At 44.1% G+C, this 20,979-nt stretch overlaps 1 protein-coding gene across 7 annotated transcripts in view; it reads right to left on the reverse strand.

Moving 5' to 3' along the window:
- Positions 1–20,979, reverse strand: part of SLC7A1 (solute carrier family 7 member 1) — an 82,051-nt gene that overhangs the window by 34,333 nt on the left and 26,739 nt on the right. For 5 of the 7 annotated variants that reach the window (XM_073228731.1, XM_037003891.2, XM_037003890.2 and 2 more), the window contains one exon: positions 12,787–12,877. The exons of the other annotated variants lie outside the window; for them this stretch is intronic. The gene's annotated coding sequence lies outside the window, so the exon portion shown is untranslated. The remainder of the gene's footprint in view (positions 1–12,786; positions 12,878–20,979) is intronic. 7 annotated transcript variants of the gene reach the window in all.

Genomic DNA, 20,979 nt, shown 5'->3' on the forward strand with positions numbered 1-20,979 from the left:
AGGAAAGTATATAGCAATCCACGCATATTTAAAAAAGGAAGAACAATCCCAAATAAATGGTCTAATGTCACAATTATCAAAACTGGAAAAAGAAGAACAAATGAGGCCTAAGGTCAGCAGAAGGAGAGACATAATAAAGATCAGAGAAGAAATAAATAAAATTGAGAAGAATCAAACAATAGCAAAAATCAATGAAACCAAGAGCTGGTTCTTCGAGAAAATAAACAAAATAGATAAGCCTCTAGCCTCATTAAGAAGAAAAGAGAGTCAACACGAATCAACAGTATCAGAAATGAGAAAGGAAAAATCATGACGGACCCCACAGAAATACAAAGAATTATTAGTGAGTACTATGAAAACCTATATGCTAACAAACTGGGAAACCTAGGAGAAATGGACAACTTCGTAGAAAAATACAACCTTCCAAGACTGACCCAGAAAGAAACAGAAAATCTAAACAAACCAATTACCAGCAATGAAATTGAAGTGGTAATCAAAAAACTACCAAAGAACAAAACCCCCGGGCCAGATGGATTCACCTCCGAATTTTATCAGACATACAGGGAAGACATAATACCCATTCTCCTTAAAGTTTTCCAAAATAGAAGAGGAGTGGATACTCCCAAACTCATTCTATGAAGCTAACATCACCCTAATACCAAAACCAGGCAAAGACCCCACCAAAAAAGAAAACTATAGACCAATATCCCTGATTAACATAGATGCAAAAATACTCAACAAAATATTAGCAAACCAAATTCAAAAATACATCAAAAGGATCATACACCATGACCAAGTGGGATTCATCCCAGGGATGCAAGGATGGTACAACATTCAAAAGTCCATCAACATCATCCACCACATCAACAAAAAGAAAGACAAAAACCACATGATCATCTCCATAGATGCTGAAAAAGCATTTGACAAAGTTCAACATCCATTCATGATAAAAACTCTCAGCAAAATGGGAATAGAGGGCAAGTACCTCAACATAATAAAGGCCATCTATGATAAACCCACAGCCAACATTATATTAAACAGCGAGAAGCTGAAAGCTTTTCCTCTGAGATCAGGAACTAGACAGGGATGCCCACTCTCCCCACTGTTATTTAACATACTACTGGAGGTCCTAGCCATGGCAATTAGACAAAACAAAGAAATACAAGGAATCCAGATTGGTAAAGAAGAAGTTAAACTGTCACTATTTGCAGATGACATGATACTATACATAAAAAACCCTAAAGACTCTACCCCAAAACTACTAGAACTGATACCGGAATACAGCAAAGTTGCAGGATACAAAATCAACACACAGAAATCTGTGGCTCTCCTATACACTAACAATGAACCAACAGAAAGAGAAATCAGGAAAACAACCCCATTCACAATTGCATCAAAAAAAATAAAATACCTAGGAATAAACCTAACCAAAGAAGTGAAAGACTTATACTCTGAAAACTACAAGTCACTCTTAAGAGAAATTAAAGGGGACACTAACAGATGGAAACTCATCCCATGCTCTTGGCTAGGAAGAATTAATATCGCCAAATGGCCTTCCTGCCCAAAGCAATATACAGATTTGATACACAATCCCTATGAAACTACCAGCAACATTCTTCAATGAACTGGAACAAATAATTCAAAAATTCATATGGAAACACCGAAGACCCCGAATAGCCAAAGCAATCCTGAGAAAGAAGAATAAAGTAGGGGGGATCTCACTCCCCAACTTCAAGCTCTACTATAAAGCCATAGTAATCAAGACAATTTGGTACTGGCACAAGAACAGAGCCACAGACCAATGGAACAGACTAGAGAATCCAGACATTAACCCAGACATATATGGTCAATTAATATTTGATAAAGGAGCCATGGACATACAATGGCGAAATGACAGTCTCTTCAACAGATGGTGCTGGCAAAACTGGACAGCTACATGTAGGAGAATGAAACTGGACCATTGTCTAACCCCATATACAAAAGTAAACTCAAAATGGATCAAAGACCTGAATGTAAGTCATGAATCCATTAAACTCTTGGAAAAAAACATAGGCAAAAACCTCTTAGACATAAACATGAGTGATCTCTTCTTGAACATATCTCCCCGGGCAAGGAAAACAACAGCAAAAATGAACAAGTGGGACTATATTAAGCTGAAAAGCTTCTGTACAGCAAAAGACACCATCAATAGAACAAAAAGGAACCCTACCGTATGGGAGAATATATTTGTAAACGACAGATCCGATAAAGGCTTGACGTCCAGAATATATAAAGAGCTCACATGCCTCAACAAACAAAAAACAAATAACCCAATTAAAAAATGGGCAGAGGAACTGAACAGACAGTTCTCTAAAAAAGAAATACAGATGGCCAACAGACACATGAAAAGATGCTCCACATCGCTAATTATCAGAGAAATGCAAATTAAAACTACAATGAGGTATCACCTCACACCAGTAAGGATAGCTGCCATCCAAAAGACAAACAACAACAAATGTTGGCAAGGCTGTGGAGAAAGGGGAACCCTCCTACACTGCTGGTGGGAATGCAAATTAGTTCAACCATTGTGGAAAGCAGTATGGAGGTACATCAAAATGCTCAAAACAGACTTACCATTTGACCCAGGAATTCCACTCCTAGGAATTTACCCTAAGAACACAGCAATCAAGTTTGAGAAAGACAGATGCACCCCTATGTTTATCGCAGCACTATTTACAATAGCCAAGAATTGGAAGCAACCTAAATCTCCATCGATAGATGAATGGATAAAGAAGATGTGGTACATATACACAATGGAATACTACTCAGCCATAAGAATAGGGCAAATCCTACCATTTGCAGCAACATGGATGGAGCTGGAGGGTATTATGCTCAGCGAAATAAGCCAAGCGGAGAAAGAGAAATACCAAATGATTTCACTCATCTGTGGAGTATAAGAACAAAGGAAAAACTGAAGGAACAAAACAGCAGCAGAATCACAGAACTCAAGAATGGACTAACAGGTACCAAAGGGAAAGGGACTGGGGAGGATGGGTGGGTAGGGAGGGATAAGGGGGGGGAAGAAGAAGGGGGGTATTAAGATTAGCATGCATGGGGGGAGAAAGGGGAGGGCTGTACAACACAGAGAAGACAAGTAGTCATTCTACAACATTTTGCTATGCTGATGTACAGTGACTGTAAAGGGGTTTATAGGGGGGACCTGGTTATACAGAGGATCAAAGCCTAAGTTGGCTACCCCAAAATGAACTAAGATACGATATGAAAAAGAACTTCCAACATCAGCACTCTCTGGAAGACTCATGCCAGAAGATGATCATCAAAAAACCCCAACAAAGATCCACGTGCTGCTACAGGTGTAGATGCACTCATCCCACTGGTTCCTGGACTTGCCATGGGAATGAAGAAGGAGATATCTAAGCTGGCCTGTGCATACAGTAAAACAACAAGTTTGACTGGATCTACACTGTTGGAACTCAACCAAGAATTAGGAGAAGTGCAAATTGTAGTGCTCCAAAATCTTACAACTACAGACTATTTACTGTTAAAAGAACATATGGGATGTGAACAGTCCCCAGGAATGGGCTGTTTTAATTTGTCTGATTTCTCTCAGACTGTTCAAGTTCAGTTGGACAATATCCACCATATCATAGATAAGTTTTCACAAATGCCTAAGGTGCCTAACTGGTTTTCTTGGTCTCACTGGAGATGGCTGGTAATTATAGATCTGCTTTGGTTATGTAACTGTATTCCTACCATGTTAATGTGTGTGCGCAATTTAATTAGTAGTTTAAAACTTATACATGCTTATGTTACTCTACAAGAAGATATGTCAAAGAAATAATCAATCTTCCCATGTTTTCTTCCACCTGCTACTTCTATAGCTTTTCTTCTTCCTTCCTAATTACAACCCTTAAATAGAATTCGTGCCTCATATCCAATTTACCGTGTATCATAATTCTTCCAAGTGGTAAAGATACCTCAAGACAAATGCTGGGCATAGAAGCCACAGGGTATAAATCTGCAAAGAAGTAAAAAACTAACCTTTTCAAACAATAAGGCTTCTCTCTCACTTACCAACTTTACATTTCCCTGTATGGCCCCGGAAGATGACTGGTTAGCCAGAGACGGGTAAGATTCCTCAAGGGAGGAACAACCTAAGACAGGCACAGTCGCAGGGGGGCCATCAGGTGAGAAATTGGGGATCAACAGAGGTGAGGCTTAGAACCTCTTCCCCCCTGTTCTGAGAGAAATCTGCTGCATCCATGGATGTTTTATTGCCCTTGTTTAGCTTGGATTAACACATAGTCTACAGGCACACACCTGATCATCTACATTTGCTCTGTTACAACACTAAACTATGTTTTCTACCTTTATCTTGCATCTACCTACCACTTCAGCATTTTATTAAAAATAATAATAATAAAGAGAGAAATGTGGTATCCACATATAAATCAAGTATAAAAATCAAACGAATATTCATATTTGGACTGATTGTTCATAGTTCATAATGCATGATCAAAACCAAAAGTTTCTGTGATGACTGCCCTTGTACTGTTCACCATGTAACTTATTCACTAGGTAAGAATTTGTTCTCCATGTAAGAACTTGTTCGTTAGGCTTCAGAAGATTGGAGACTGATGAAAATTAGGCTTGGGGTGGATTAATGATTGTGCATTGAGCATTGACTCCCCTATACAGAATTTTATTGTTGTTAACAACCATTTGATCAATAAATAGGAGAGATGCCCTCTCAAAAAAAAAAAAAAAAAGTACAGACTTCCAATTGTAAAATAAATAAGTAACCGGGATGTAATGTATAGCATAAGGAATATAGTCAAAATATTGTAACAACTTGGTATGTTGATAGCTGGTACCTAGAATTATCATGTATATAAATGTTGAATCACTGTGTTGTACACCTGAAACTAATGTAATACTGTGTGTCAACTACCCTTCAATAAAAAAATAAAAGAAAAAAAATACAAAAAAAAAAAAGAAAGAAAGAAAGGGGGCAGATGGCACAGTTACCTGGCAGAGATAAGTGAGGCCTCCCCAGGGCGCCGAGTGCCTATACGTGTCCCACCTGAGGGCCGCATCCTCATCACCCCCCAACCCCAAGTGCACAGGAGGCACCAAGTGGTAAATGCAGGGCCCCCCATGTACAGGACACGCCACGGGCACTCAGAAATCACCAGCTGACTTGCGCTTAGGGACGCAAAGGGACATAGATGGCTGTGTCATCTGAGGTGCTCCCCACCGTTGCCATCCACAGTTTATGAGGCTCCCATCAAAGGAGGTTTTATGAGGCTAATACTTAATCATTTCACTTGCCAAGGAGTCCATTTCTACTTCTCTAAATGAATACAGATGTAAAAAGATGCTAGCTGGGTTAAAAATCTAACCTCAGCAACAGTCTTGTCTGAAGCCTTGCAACAGCTCCCCAGCACTTCTCCACACAGGTAACCTCCACCACGGGGTGTGCTCAGCCCCACCGCCCCTCCTGCCTGCCCCTGAGGGTCTGCCTGCTCCACTGCGGGACAGCTTCAGTACCTGTCACACCCCTAGCGGGGGTTTCAGCAAGGCCCACATTCCTTATCTTAAACAAGTCCGTGTCTGGGGTCTCAGTCTGCGCATCTGGAAGATGGGATGGCGTTACTGTCCCACCACGGCAGGCACTTGTGAGGAGACAATGGGACCAGGCATGAGGGAAAACACCAAAAAGCCCGCTTCATTATTCCCCAAAACGCAATGAACTGTTATTACTGCCACACTCGTAGGCACTAATTCCTCATTCTCCTGTCTTTCTTCAAAGTCTCGAGTACCAATCTGTCCGTCAGTTGTCTCTGCCTCTCAGAAGCAGAAGGCAGGCAATCCTAATCGGCTAAGGGGTTCCATCCCCATGGCTGTCCTTAGTGGAGGCTCTGCCCCAGGTCCCTTAACACTGTTGACTCAACTGCACACAAACCTTTTCAATGTCATTCACCCAAATTGGAGAATGACATGAAAACGGAGAAGTCAATAGAAGAACTATTCAGTACCTCTCACAAGAGCCAGATACAATCTAGAAACAAACATTTCCTCCTCAAGCCAGCAGGATGTGATTAGAGAGTATTTTTGTCTCTGGACATGACTGCCATTGCTAGGGAGGGCTGTGCTTTATCAGGAGGGACACTGGCCCTGTGTGTTGACATGCATTACAACAAAGATGTGGATTCCATCGGAGCTCAGAGCGCCTGTGACACGTGCCTCCAATCATACTTCTGCAGTGAGTAAGGAAAACGTTCTGCATCTGGTCACAGTAATGTGCAGCCAAGCGATCAGCAAACTCTACGGGCAGGTCCAGGAAAGACTTGCCACTGCCTCCCTGGAGCAATGGTGATTAATCCAAGCTAAACAGGGACCTGGCACTAAGGAATGGGAGCTTCCATGACATCAGCTTATAGGACCTGTGGGCGCTTCATTTGGGCCTGTTACAAAACTGGCTCTCAAATCTCAAATGGAAAAGAAATGTCTTAAATAAAGTCCCCCTAAGATTAGAATTCAGACTTAATGCCAGAACACTGCCTCTTTGATTCTCTAGGCCTCTTAAAATATCCCGAAAGGTAAATCAGAGTTTTCTGCGGCTCCTTCTAGAAACGTCATCTTTCAAAAAATGCACAAGAACTGGCAACCGGAACTAGAGCAAAGCAGAGGATTCCATGCAAAATTGACCTAACTTTTAATGCACATTGACAGGCCGATGTTTTTCCATTCACTCAGTCACTCAACAAACTCAGACAGTTCACCGAGTTGCAGGTAATCCTGGGAACACCTTAGACCTCAAGTGCCTGTAAATTTCCACCCTCCCCCAATCACAAACAACTCTTGAAAAACTTGGAATTTCTAGAAAATGCACTGGTTCAAAAGTAGACAAAGAAAGAAAGCTGTGAAAAATCAGGAACAGCTCCAGAATTGAAGAGGGTCAGCTGGGGTCTGCCAGAAACTACCAACACAACGTCAGCCCAGCTCCATGAGAGACACATACACCAGTTCACTTAATCCTCATCAGAGACCAGTAAAGGAGCGGTCACTGCTCCTGTCCTAAGAGTAAGAGTCAACCTTGGATGGCTGGTTCTACTGCCCACAGTCACCTAACTCGGAAGTGGTGGGGCCAGGATTTGAACCTAGATCATCTCATTCCAGAAGCCCTATTCCATGCCCGATGCCAAAATGACTCAGCTCTGACCAAGCTTATTCTCCCTGCTGCCTGACAGTTCTTGCTTTACTTGTCAGTCTGCTTAAAATCCTGCAAATAATTGATTCCCAGGGGTTAAGGAACAGTCTCATCCTGAATGCCAATACCTCTGTAAAAATTAAGTCAATCGGTTATTTGCACAATGAATCAATGTTATCCTCCCACTTCCCTCCAGCCTCTGGACAAGATCCACCAGCTCTGAGGCAACAGATGCTCTATTTAGAACTTCGGGAAGAGCAGGTACTTTGTGTGGCAGGATCCAGCCAGGGCTTCAGCAGAGTTCTGAAAAGCATAAAGACAGAAAAGGCTTGGGAAAGGAATGTGGAGCAGAGAGGTGGCCAAAGCAGATGGTCTAAACAGTAAGTTGGAGGTATTATGTCCCTAGTAAAAGTGGGGGTAAGTATCAAAATATATTAGACCTTAAAAATAATAATAACATACATGATATAAGTGTAAATAAAGAATGGTCTAGAAGGGGAATTGAGGTGGTAGTTTCTGGACAGCAGATTATGGGTAGATTTTAATTTTCTGCATTTTGACAACTTTTTCTATGAGTGTGTATTGCTTCTGAATTAAGGACAAGGAAATCCTTTAATGAAACCAACAAACATGGAAAAAAAGGGATGCATGAGGATCCAAAGACAAGTTACACCCATGTGAACAGTTTGTCTGAGAGACGTGGATGATTGGGAGCAGGGGTTTCATTATGCTTTCTCTCTACATTTGTGCATGTTTGGAAATTTCCAAAAGTAAACGTGAAAAGAAATGAATTCATCTGGGGCTGACCCAGAAAACAATGAGGAAATTCTCCATGACCTATATCAAGTGCCCCAGCCCTGCCCAGAGTCAGGAGAGCCCTGCACGTTACAAGTCACTGCCACATGCCAAGTAGTCATTTACGTAGGATTCGGCTGGACCGTAAGAAAGCACCACTATTCAACCATACTCTACCTGGAAAAACAGCTATGAGTAAAGGATTTGTAATAAGCACACCTGTAATATGTCCCAACAGCTGTGTCCCTAGACATTTCTCTGAGCCAAAATCTGAATTATTTGGAGAATTAAACTAAAGTCAGAAAAGACTATGTGAGTTCCAAAAAGTACACTTAGGAAAAAAAGAGTGGTTCCTAGTTGAAAAACTGGTAGCTGCCTGTAGACACCCTTGGTTTTGTGCTCTAAACTGGGGAGGGCATTTTGTGGCTCACCTCTCACCTCTGAGCAGGCTACACTGCAACCAGGGAGACAGAGCATAGACCCACTGAGCCATAGGTGATGATGGACATCAGACGGTCAACAGGGGAGGCTGGAGCACAGCGTGTGGATGGCGCAGGAGGGCAGGCAGGTCAGTCCACTTACAAGACTCCGAGACCAGCCAACTGAGGGATTTTACTTAGATGTAAAACTTTTAAGGCCAGGAAGAACATCAAGAAAATAGTATCTTGGGAGAATTAATCTGGTCTTGTTGGGAAAGACAGACTGGAGGGGGAAATGGCACCTGGACTGCCAACTGCTCATGGCTCAGCCTTCTTTTTCTGGGTAGCTGATCAATTATGTTTACTTTGAGCCTGATATTTTAATCTGACCGATATAGCACTGCTGTAAGAGCAAATGCTATATATAACCTGTCATGTTTACCTGCCATTTGTTCCCCGTCTGTTTCTTTCCCAAAGAGCCTTGAGATATACACACTACAGACGCCCATAGTTACCATGGGGATTATCTTCGTGGTGCATGTCATGTGCAAATAATCCTCAGCAGGAAATGCCACATTTTATGGTAGGTCTTCCTGTCCTATATGCAGTCATACTTCACCAGTGGTCAAAATTTCAGACAGTCTTCCCCAAAGAAAAGCATTCAACATTTGAAAGAAACATCACAGCCTTCTGCTGTGGTTCCCCACCTCCCTTGTCTTCAGTCCAACTGCTACCTTGCCCACCATGAGGTCTCCTTTCTCCATGACAGGCTTAGAGGAAACAGCCTATAATGTGCAGAGCAGTCTCTGTTAGAGAGGAGAATGTGATTCCATTTACCTGAAATAACTTTGAGGCGTCAGAAGCAAATGGCCAGTGATATGAGGACCCGTGAATACCAGCATGCTGATTCGACCCTCAGAGACCAGGAGACGGCTGCACCGAGGCTGGCACGAGTGGTATACACAGCAGCCCAGTGCAGGACAAGTGCACTTACCTCCACCACACAAGGAGCTGGTCGGTAGCACTGAGCATGAAGGTGCTCTTGTGTAGTGCCAGGTGGATGTGTGTGTGCCATACCCCGCAGGCAGTGCCACCTGCTTCGCTTTAATGGAAGGCTCTAGTGCAATGCCATAACAACAGACTGTCCCTACAAAATGCTCCCCAAATTTGACCCCAGAGCCTCCCAGTACACCTGCGTTCAGTTTTCCAGACTTCAGTTAACTGAACTTCTCCCCTCGTTGGTTACTGCTTCATGACAATCAGGACATTCAGAGAAGGTGGAGACACAGCATCTTCCACTGTTTCTAAGGAATTCTGAAAGGCTAAAAATAGACACGGCAACTTAAACCTGAAATTATGCTGTCCACATGCCCCATGCCCCAGAAAAACCTACTGTGAGGGCATCTTGCCTTCTAGACGTCCACAGACAAGCCCCGTGAGACTCAGGGCCAGATTTTCCTATATGAACAATGGGACAAAACCACCCCTGGGTTCTAAAGCAGTCACAAAAAGCAATTTAACCCCAAATGTTCCTCGAGTATAACTGGGCACCCTGGAGTCACCACCGCCCAGCAGTGTCAGCTGGGGCATGAGGACATGACGGATGGTGGCTGGAGGGATAAATGGATTCTGTGGAGTTTAATAGATTTAAAATCATGGAATCCTTGTGGAAGAAAGAAAGGAGCAAAATTATTTTTTGCCAAAGAGGACAGCAGACGAGAATGACTTTCTAAGGGGCAAAGGAAGGTGGTCTGCAGTGGATAGGCATACGGGCCCAGCTGTTGCCATGACTGTGGGTGGAAAATGGGACCTGCTTCTAACAAACAGAATATGATAAAGGTGACGGATGTCACTCTGTGATTGTCGCCGTACACGAGGCTCCACCTTGCCAGCAGATTCTCCTTGCCAGCTTGGTGAAGCGAGTGGCTACGTGGGAAAGACCTGCACAGCAATGACTGTGGCCTCTGGGTCTGCAAGAAGGAAGAAATGGATTTGGCCAACAACCTGAGGGTGCTTAGAAGCAGATTCTACTGCAGTCAAGCCTCCAGATGAGAATCAAGCCCTGGTCAATACCTGGCTACAGTCTCGTGGGACCCTAAGTGCGGCCCCCAGCTAAGCTGTGCTGACTCTGGACTACAGACACTGGGAGAAAATAGATGTGTGTTATTTCAGGCTCCCAAGGTTATGATTTGCTTTGCAGTGACAGATGACTAATCCATGTCCAGTCACGAGATAACACATCCGTTTGCATTCATTCTCTCTTTAGATCTTCAGGAAGCTAAAACCAGAGCCCCAACATTTCTTCACTTTCTCTGTTTCAGTGGTGGAGTTAAACTTCACCTGAAACTTTTTTTTCTTGGTTAAGGCTGAATGACTTGAAAGTTATTTCAGTGTAATTCCTCTGGAAGAATGACATACATTAAATGGCTATTTCATTTCCTAAAAACTGTATGTATCCTGTGCCACTTTTCCAGAAGTTACAGGAGTACAAAGATGGGCAATACATGGTCCCCGCTCCCAGAGTGCTCACAGTTCGGACACGAAGATTAATGCAGCCCTCCGTCCACTCAACAAATATTTATCTTATGCCTACTATTTGCCTCCCTGCCCTCCTGGCAGGAGAAGACAAATTTGACAAATCAAAGAGCACAGGCAAGGAAGGCAGGGAGCCAAAGGTCTGCAGGAGACGCACCACCTCTGGCACCCTTTGACAGCTGGTCCGTTTACCTTCACCAAGAAGGGGTGACATCATGGCCGTGTCCAGTCAGTTGCGATTTCCCAGTTTACACATGGGTCACGTCCTGTGCCCGAGGACCCTGGAACCCTCAAGCCTTCCCCATGCATTTGGTCACAACACTGCTGAAGCCAAGAGATCAAACCGTCTGATGTAGATCAGACTTTCCATTCAGCCATGAGCACTCACTCCCACAAGCCCCGGCACTGGGTAATAGAGGAGGACGTTCTAGAAGCATCTGTCAGGACAGCAGGGAGACACGGAGGATTGCAGCAAGAGGGGGAAGAACGCAGAATGAACTCCCTCTGACGTAAGCACTTGCACTAAGGAAGTGCCCAAAAGGGGAGGGAAAGGAAAGGACCCTCAAGGCTCACGGTGGCTAACACCGCCATGTTACTTCTCACTCCCTCCCGGCGAGGGTCGCATTTTACTGTCCTTGGGAAACTGCACCTTTCTTTCTGACACTTATAAGGATGCAACAGCCTCATCTACAAGGGGCTTACTTACAGCCATAAACCCCCAGGAAGTCGGAGCAACGAGAAGCTCCTCCCCATTCTTGTTTCAAGGCCATGTGTTCAAAGACACATGCGGCAAAGGTCGCTGGCTACATGCCCCCCAAAGCCCTTCTGACGAAGGGCTCAGTGCGGGCTGCTAATCCTGATTGATCGCGTGTGCATTCTCAGTATAGATACACACTTGGAATTAAGAATATGAGAGCCCCAGAGGGCTGTAAGAATGAGAGGGAAGGAGAAAAGTCAGCTGAGGCTCTGTTATAAACACATACATCATCCCTGGAAGATTACTGCCAGGTTTTGCAATGCATAAAACAGCAACACTAACGATAAACTCTCCATATTCAGGCCACCTGATACTTAATTAAAAAGTAACTGGATTTCAAGTATTTTAATAGTAGAACCCTTTTTTTTCCCAAACCACATCCTGTACCAAACCCAAATCAAGATTCAGATAAAACTGGAGCCACTCTTATTCAAAGAGAGCTGGGGGCCTTGGCCTTCTGGCCCACTCCACCTGGCTCCTCGGCCCCCTCAGGACTCGGGCTCCAAGGACCCGCCGGAACTGCACTGACCGATGGCCGCTCGTCAGAGCACCTACACCCAGGAACAAGCTTAAGCAAGAGCAAAAAGTGGGAGCATGGGAGGAACAGGACAAGACAAGCATGGCCGCAGAAGGGGCTGGAGCCAGGCCGCAGCCTGCAGAAATGCAAAGGCGTCACGCCTCACTGCCAGGGCCGTGGCGCAGAGCATGGGCTGCTCCAGGGGCTGTAGACCATGAGGCACTGGGCGTCTACACCAGGAGTCTGGGGAGGCAGAGCCTTCCTCCACGGTGAGCCTGGCTGACCAGGCCTTCGTCTGGAAGGCCTGGCCACCTGTAGGGCAGGAAAAGCTCTGTTTGAAGGAGATACAGGAATTTAATGAACCACCAGTGGAAAAGGCACACCTGCATTCTGATGAGTCAATGGGGCCTGAGGAGTTATTATCAGTTTTAAAAGAGGACTTAGGGTTTAGGTGTCAGTTGACGTAAAGAGGTGAGACCATGCTGAAGGTCTAAATAAATAACATGTCATAGCACAAAGAGGCCACCGGACTGTGGTGCGCAGACTGTACCTGGAATATGACGTGAGGACTCGCCACTCCCACAGATCGCCTGGGTCCTGCAGCAGACGTCTCAGGGGGATGAGATGGGGGCACCAGGCTCCTGAGAGGCAAGGATGAGACATTAGGCTCTGTCTGCTCCGACCCAAGAACCTCCGAGCCTGTGGCTGCTACAGGGAGAAGGATCCCGTTCAGTTTATCTTCAGGCAGGACATCCCGATTCAGCCATGACACCAACGGAGGCCAGATGGGATGAACAGCTGAGCACGGCGAGGTCCCATCACAGGGACTGGGCAGGGGAGGAGACAGGACATGGGACTACATGCACCCACACCAGAGATCCTACCATGTTACTTCTACAAATGGATGACAGTATTTCAAATCAGGATGATACCAAAGTATCACCGAGACAGGCTATTTCCACAAATCTAGGGCACAGAGGTGGATATCTGAAAGCTCGGGACCCTTGCTTGGGGCCGCAAAGGGGAGTGAATCCTCTCCTGACACTCGCCTTGAGTAGAGAGGTCAGTAGGGACAGCACCTTAGCTGGGTCCTTCAGCAGCAGTCGGACACCAATCTGTGCCACGGGCCATCCTGCAATGGCACTCTCATGCACCAGCTGATACATGGCCCTGGGCACACACCTGCCCTGATGACGTCGGGGTGGACATAGATCGCTCTAAATGCAGGACGTGCCTGGTAGAGTGGCCTGCAATCCCAGAAGGGATAGGATTGAGGGCCTGTAGTTGTCACTGTCTGAATGCAGTCACTCTGCTGAGACGATGCTTGGAAGAACCCCCGAGATGAGTGGCATATTTAGTCCTTTGTTTTCTCAACCTTACCATTTCTACTTTGCACATACTCATGCATTCACCCAGGGGCTGGAGAGGTTTAATTAAGCTCCCTGAATATGAATTGCACCTAATGTGAACCCAGACAGGATTATATCATTATGCCAGAATATGCACATGAAGATGCTAATCAACAGCTAGAGTTTTATCACTTCAACATCAGCACACCAGATTTCCCACAACTGCAATGCTGTCCATCCCAAACAACACCTTTCCTACATTTATTCTAAATATTTCATTCTTTTCCACTATTTTGAAAATGTCTAGCCCTACAGAAAAGTTAAGTGGAATGAACACCATACTCTTCATCTACATTTGCCAATCTTTCACGTTTTGCCATATTTGCTTTATCTTTATATAAATATGTACTTTTCTCATGAAGCATTTGATAGTGAGCTATAATAACTATCATGACGCTTGGCCTCTAAGTATCTTGGTAAGCCCTAAAAATGACACTCTTCTATGTAACTGCAATGTCATTATCACACCAAGGAATCTAACATTCAATCAGTAGCATCTAAAACACAGCCCATCATGACAACATGTCCAAATTTGACAACATATTGCTAATTCTCCATCAAGTGCCACGTACAAGGGCATTGAGAGAAATGAAGATAAGACAGATATATGGATACCTTCCTGGGAGGTGGGTGCTAAGGTGGTGACTCATACACAAGTCCCTGTCTTGGTAGAAGAGAAAGTAGTTGGCACTCCCTGGAGGTTTCGGGAAAGGCTTTTGCAGTGAGGGGATGTTTACAGGACGAGTTTATTCAACATACATAAAGTGTGGGAACTGAAGGTAAAAATGGACAGGCATGAACATGACAGCCAGAATAACGCTGGCCCCCCAAAATGTCCGAATCCTAATTCCAGGAACTTGCAAACATATTAGATCACATGCGAAGGAGGAGTTAAGGGTGCAGAGGGGATGAAGGTGCGCATCTGCTGACCCTGACGGTCGATCCCCCAGAGTGGGCCTCGCGTCACCACTGGCGTCCTGAAAAGGCGAAGAGGCGGCAGGAGAGCTGGTGTCAGAGGGATGCCATCGGCCACTGCTGGCTCTCAATGGGGACCGGAAGTCAAGGGAGGCAGGGGACCTCTAAAACTAGGAAAGACAAGGAAGCGGATCTCTCTCAAGAACCTTAAGAAAGGAACACATCCCAGCCAACATCTGGATTTGAGCCCATAAGACCTATTTTGGACTTCTGACCTCCGAAACTGTAAGATGATAAAATTTGTATTGTTTTAAGCCACTAAAGCAAACAAACAAAATGCAGAGGCTTGAAACTGTCAAAGTGCTGGGGGCTGGGGATGACGTTATCCAAATCCTTGTGGCCAAGCCAAGAAAACTGCCTTTATTTTTGGGGGGAAGGGAGGGAGAGCCATGATCAAATCTGTATCTTAGGATCCAAAGCTCTGGAATAAAAGCAGAATCTAGAAGGAAAACAGCCAACATTTGTTGTCAATGGTAAAATTTGAGGTTTCCAGCAAAAAAACCCCAGAATTTTGGAAAACTTCTTTCTGTCACCAGGATCTCAACAGTTTTCCAAAACTTCAAGGATTTTCTGATGACACTGCTGAGGATACATATTAATAAATGTGGTTTTTAGAAAATTATGATATGATGAAATCTATCACCATGTGAAAGATCTACATAATTCAGTTAGACAGTAATTCACTGTTAACAGAATCACACACAGATAAACAACTGATTCAAAGAACAAAACAGACCCATTTTCGAATACAAGCTCGCTGACATAGTTTCAGATTCCACAGTGGAACCAATTCCACCTGTCTTGTTTTTGCACCAGACTTCTGTTTTTGTACCCAAAAAGCATACCCACAATTATCTGAAAAGGTTAGTAAAAAACTCTACCTTTTCTAAGAATGTATCTGAGGCAGCTTTTCTTCATATTCTTTAACTCAAGCAGCATATCAAAACTGGTTGATGATAATCAGACATTAGCAATCAAGTTGCCTTCTATTAATCTCAACATCAGAGAGATTTGTAACTGTAAACTAATGCCACTCCTATGAATGTTTTGTTTTGGAAAGTAGTTATTTTTCATTAAAAAATGTCGTTCAACATATACTGGTTTATTGGTATTTTGAGGTGGATTCATACATAAATGTTTCATAATTTGAATTTGTAATGATAAATATTGATACATACAAACCACATAAGCAAAAGCTTCTTGGTGTCCTCAGTGGTGTTTAAGAGTGTGAGGGCTTCTGGGAACAGCGTGAGAACTGCTGCCTAAGGAAGTGAATGCAGCCAAGCTTAGTATATGCTCGCCAGAAAGCGGTTCGCCTGCTCCTTTCGGCACCCTGACAGTAATCCTCGCTCTGTGAAGGCATGGTGTGACATGGTGTAAAAGCACTTAATGCTCAGCTTAAAAAGTCTGACAGAAAGGCATGCAATACATTAATCCAGGTTTAACTCATCAGGATTAATGGGATTGGAATGCATAGCAAATGAATTCATTAGTAGTGCTTTTCTTTAATCCAAGAAGGTTCCAACTCATTTACTCCTACTTCTTCAGATTTGAAAACTCACTTGTTAGAAACAAGGTAATGAGAATGCTACAAGGCCCCTCACACCTAAAGAAATCAATTTCATTCACTCCGTGAATACAATAAGCAGCATTCCAACACCACCCCTGACGGGCTTCCCGGAGCACACAGGGACTATGACACCAAGTGGCCCTAATAAGGGACACCTGGCACAAAGACAAGAAATAGGTATATAAAATAACCTGAAACCTCAGCCAGCATATTGCCATGGAACAACCCATAAATCAAAAGGAATCGGATCTTTCCATTAAGTACGTTGTTGGAACCACTAAAAATGTCTTTTGATTTGTTTTATTAAATATAATGCCCAACCTTCTGGCAACTTAAATAGTTACTTTACCTGTGATTGTGCTTTTATAATGTTCTTCATTCCATCAATGTCTTGAGTGCCAGACGCAGTTCTAGAAACCAGGCCTCCCCAGAGTTTACTCTACGACCTCTTTGCAAACTAAGAGTGGATGTAGCATGCTCTGATTGCCTAAAGCAATTCCACGAAATTATCAGAAATAAGATGAGCCCAACGACATATGCACGTGCCCCACCTCACAGGAAGATCAGACATAATGGTTATTAGGAATGAAGCCACAGGGAGCACAGTTCAAAGCACTCAGGGGATTCCTGTTGAGTCTACTGGCTCCGGCCAAGACCTCTGGCAAGAGCAGAGCTCCTCTGGGATGCCCAAGGTCCCGTGGAATGGCTCAGGACCCCCCCCAAGGGGATATGGAAGGATGTCACAATTCCGGAAGGAAGGCATTTATAGTTTGGAAGAGCAAGCCAAAATTTTTGGAGCAAGCATTTTTTCCTTGGCATGAATAGTGTTCAAATTTCAGCATAAGATTTTTGTTTGTGAAAAGGGGCTGTGGGCTAAGGGGCTGGAAAGCAGCAAAGGAGCAAACTGAAATAATTTTCCTGCCCAAGGAAAGAGATGAAGGTTGGAATCAAAACCTGGGTGCGGAACAGTCCTCAGTATCCCCAGTGCCAGGAGGGGCCTCCAGGCATCAGCAAAGAATCCAAAACTATTCTCAGAGACTCGCACATGTCCTTCCCCTCTCTTTAGGAGCCTGTAGTACGGGCGACGCAGGCAACCGTCATAGCAGCTGCACCCCCAACTTGCCAGGAGCTGCAGATTCTAAAATGGTCTTCCGGGCAGCAGGTCCTGGGAGTGATCCCCTCTGTCCTTCAGCCTTCCAGTCTTGAAACTCTGCATTGGGGATTTACCCACAAATGGCCTGACTCTTGTTAACCGAAAAAAAAAATTTTACTCGCAAGGGGCATATCTGGAGGGTACGAGGAACCAACCCAAATACTTTTACATGTCATGTTGCCCTCCGCTTCCCTGTGACCCACACTTTCTGAGCATCACTCTGTGACAGCACAACACATTCTCGCTTACCAGTTCCTCAATGACAACACACTTTATCTGATGGCAGGAGGTTTATAAGCTGTTACTCAAAGGTCCCAGGAAAACTCACAAAACGGATTCCGGTGTTCACCGGAGAGTGTGACTATCTCAGCTCCTCTTTCAACTTCCAGTATCCACACTGATTCCACCTGGTTTGGGAACTGCACCCGTTTCTGTCCACTTCCTAAGGCAGCAGTACTATTTAAGCATGAAAGCTGCTGTTTCAAAGACCACACAATGTATAGAGACATTAGGGGTTCTACAATACTTACCTGGAGGAAAAATTTCAAATTCTAAAGGAAATGTGGTCAAGGAAATAACAGCAAGATATATATCCTGCCCCTATCCTCTAATAATTAAAATTATTCCAGCCCATTCTGCACTGAGGAGAGGGAAAGACACCTGGACTCACAACTGGATGATTCAACCTTCCTCTGAGATGCAAAATTCACAAGGAAAAAGCCACAAAATTCTTCTTTGCTGTGCACTGCAACAGGCCAGTGAAGTCCACTTTCCCCCTCGGCATACATCTCCTGGCAATGGCTCAGAGAAGACAGAGGCTGGGAGGGGCCACATCAGAGGCTGTAGGCAGTTCTCAGGATGGGTGATTTTACCCTGAACGGACATTTGGCAATGCCTACAGACATTTTTGGTTGTCACAACTGAGGAATGGTAGTGTTGGCACCTAGTGGGGAGAAGTCAATGCCATGGGACATCTTACAATGCCTAGGCAGCCCCCACACCAAAGATTTACTGAGAGCACCCAGGTGGAGAAAACTTACCTTACACTGTGAAACTATGGGCTACACAGCGTTCTGCAGATTTCTTTTTAACTGATCTGGTTTAAAAATTATTCTTAAATAATGTCTTGCTATTTCAAAACACAAAACTACAAATAGTGTCCGCAAATGACCATGTCTCACGAGAAGGCAAAACCTTGTTTCCTCATCCCTGGAGAACTAAGAGGCAAGCAGGTGAAGGAAAAAGTAAAAGATCTGAAAATGTAGTGTGGACTGAGACAAGCCTCACTTAGAAATCTTACCTGTGAGAAATCTCACTCTTTCTCATTTCTGAGAGTGAAGCGTATGTCTTGCAGAACTGGGTGAGGCTCATTCGCTCTGTAGGAGCACAGAGATCGGCCGTGTGAGAAGGAGAGAGGCCAGGGGCCTCCTGGAGCCTACTATGCACACGTGGCCCCCCAAAAATGCCTCATCCCATCCCACAGATGAGATGCAGAAGCTCAGAGTGCCTGAGCAACATGACTCGAATAGAGAGAACACTTTATAGAAAAGTCCTCTTGAATGAAAAATACCCATTTCCAAGTTTAAGTGGGAAGGATGCCTCTACTTTGTGGTTCTGAGAAGGCACAAAGCTGAGGCCTGTTCAGCTTTTGAGGATGGCAGCTTCTTTCTCAGAAACACTCTGCCTGCCCGAGCTGTGAATCCCTTGTTTTACAATGCCTGGGAATGAGAAATGAAATCATAAGTTCTGAGAGTTGGAAGGGACTAACACGCCACCTGATGCAGAAACTTCTCAGACAGTAAAAGAAAAAAATGATTAGGGCAGGAAAATAGTGGGGAGAAAGAGGAAGGGTGGGCTCGTGCTGCAGGAAGGCACGGGATGGGAGAATATAGTGATTTTCCATTCAGTCATTTTCCTCCCAACACTTTAAATACCAACTATCCTCAGGATTCTACCCCTGATCCAGCAACAGTAAATACACATATGAAGTCAGGTACATCCCTAGTGACAATATTAATAAGCATTTATATTAAACACCCACTATGCACCCGTGCCCTCTTTAAGGCACTGTATGTGTGTAATCTCATTTAATAGTCAAACCGAGCCTTTGAAGTCTATACAGCTATTACACCCACTTCCCATATGGAAAGCCAGCTACATAAAGTAGTTACAAAGCAGAGCCTTAGTTCAAACTGCAGTGTATCTAACTCTAAATCCACTCTGATGCCCCATTATTTTTACTACTACTAAAACTTTACATGAGATTTATAATAGGTCCCCCAGGGCAATGAGCCATAATTTCATTACAGTCAAACTTTAATTAGACACAAAGGTAATCCTCTCACTTAGCAAATACAGTAAAATGCAGTAAAACGCAATGGGACCAGGGGCAAAGGCTTTGAAGACGACTTTGGTTTCGATACCTGCTCAACCACTGACCAGCTAAATAATCTCCATTTCCTTACTTCTCTAGTGAGGGAACTACTGAGGAACTCACAGAATGGTTTAACAAATGAGGATAGATTAAAAATATGCATAAAAACATATTAAACACTTTTAAAAATAAATAAGTTCTTGGAAACTTTCTCTGAATAAGTGACATAATTTCAGAAATACTTTCTCTTCACTTCATACTGTTCTTCAACTGCACTGGCTCCTAGCTGGCATTTTAAAATTTCTCTGCCAAATAGCTAATGAGTTACACATATAGATAACTGCAGCCAGGGGAAGCTGCTATTTAAAGAAATTCTACAGTTTAAGTGAAGTGTTTGACGTGTGAATGAGCAGCTCTTAATTACACGGTCTGTCAATGTTTTAAAAGAATTAACTCATTGATGAGCTGCTGGCGCCTGCCCTGAATTTGGCCATTTGATGTTTCTGTCTGCCAGTGACTTATCCCCAAAGGGCTTAATAAAAAATAGTCTTTGCCAGCAAGGCAGTGACGTATTATTGAAGAGAACCACTCATGAAACATATGAATACAGTACAGACACAGGGAAGCCAGGAGGCTGCTGTCTGCAGTCTAGGCCAACCTGCTACAAGATTTCTTCCAGCTCTGCAATGGTTTCCCATAAAATTAGACACACACTCATTCTGGTCCCACACTGGTACACTCTCCTGAGACTCAGTAAATAGAATCCATTCTTCTTTACACTCAGGATTCCCTTACGGCTGCCACCCAGGCCCAGGTAGATCTGTCGCTCCACTAGGAAAATAAGCCTCTTGTGCTCGCACTGTATGCCATGTAGTGGTGCCTGGGAAGGAGAGTGCCACTCCAACACACCCAGTGGGCTCTCCCCAGAATGCAGGCAATAGCCCACCTCACCATTTCCCACACTCCCTGTTCCCCTCTTAACCAATGATTTTTAAAAAGCAGCGGCCTTTATGCAGAGACAGACCCTATGGTTTGGAGCCAAAGGCCCTTCACCTACTCTAGCTCTCAAAGGGCAGCGACTTAGATCATCAGCCCGCTTCTGTGACAAGTCAAAGTCAAGGTTACTTCCCCTTTCTGGGGCCCAGAAGACAGTGTTAATTGTGTCATCAAAACCTACAAAGAATGTGGTGAGAATTGCACAATAATGTGAATGTACTTAAAGCCACTGGAATATACATTTAATTTTTAAAAACTTGCAGTTA

The sequence above is a fragment of the Manis javanica genome, chromosome 1 (genome assembly GCF_040802235.1).
Source record: "Manis javanica isolate MJ-LG chromosome 1, MJ_LKY, whole genome shotgun sequence".
NCBI lineage: Eukaryota > Metazoa > Chordata > Mammalia > Pholidota > Manidae > Manis > Manis javanica.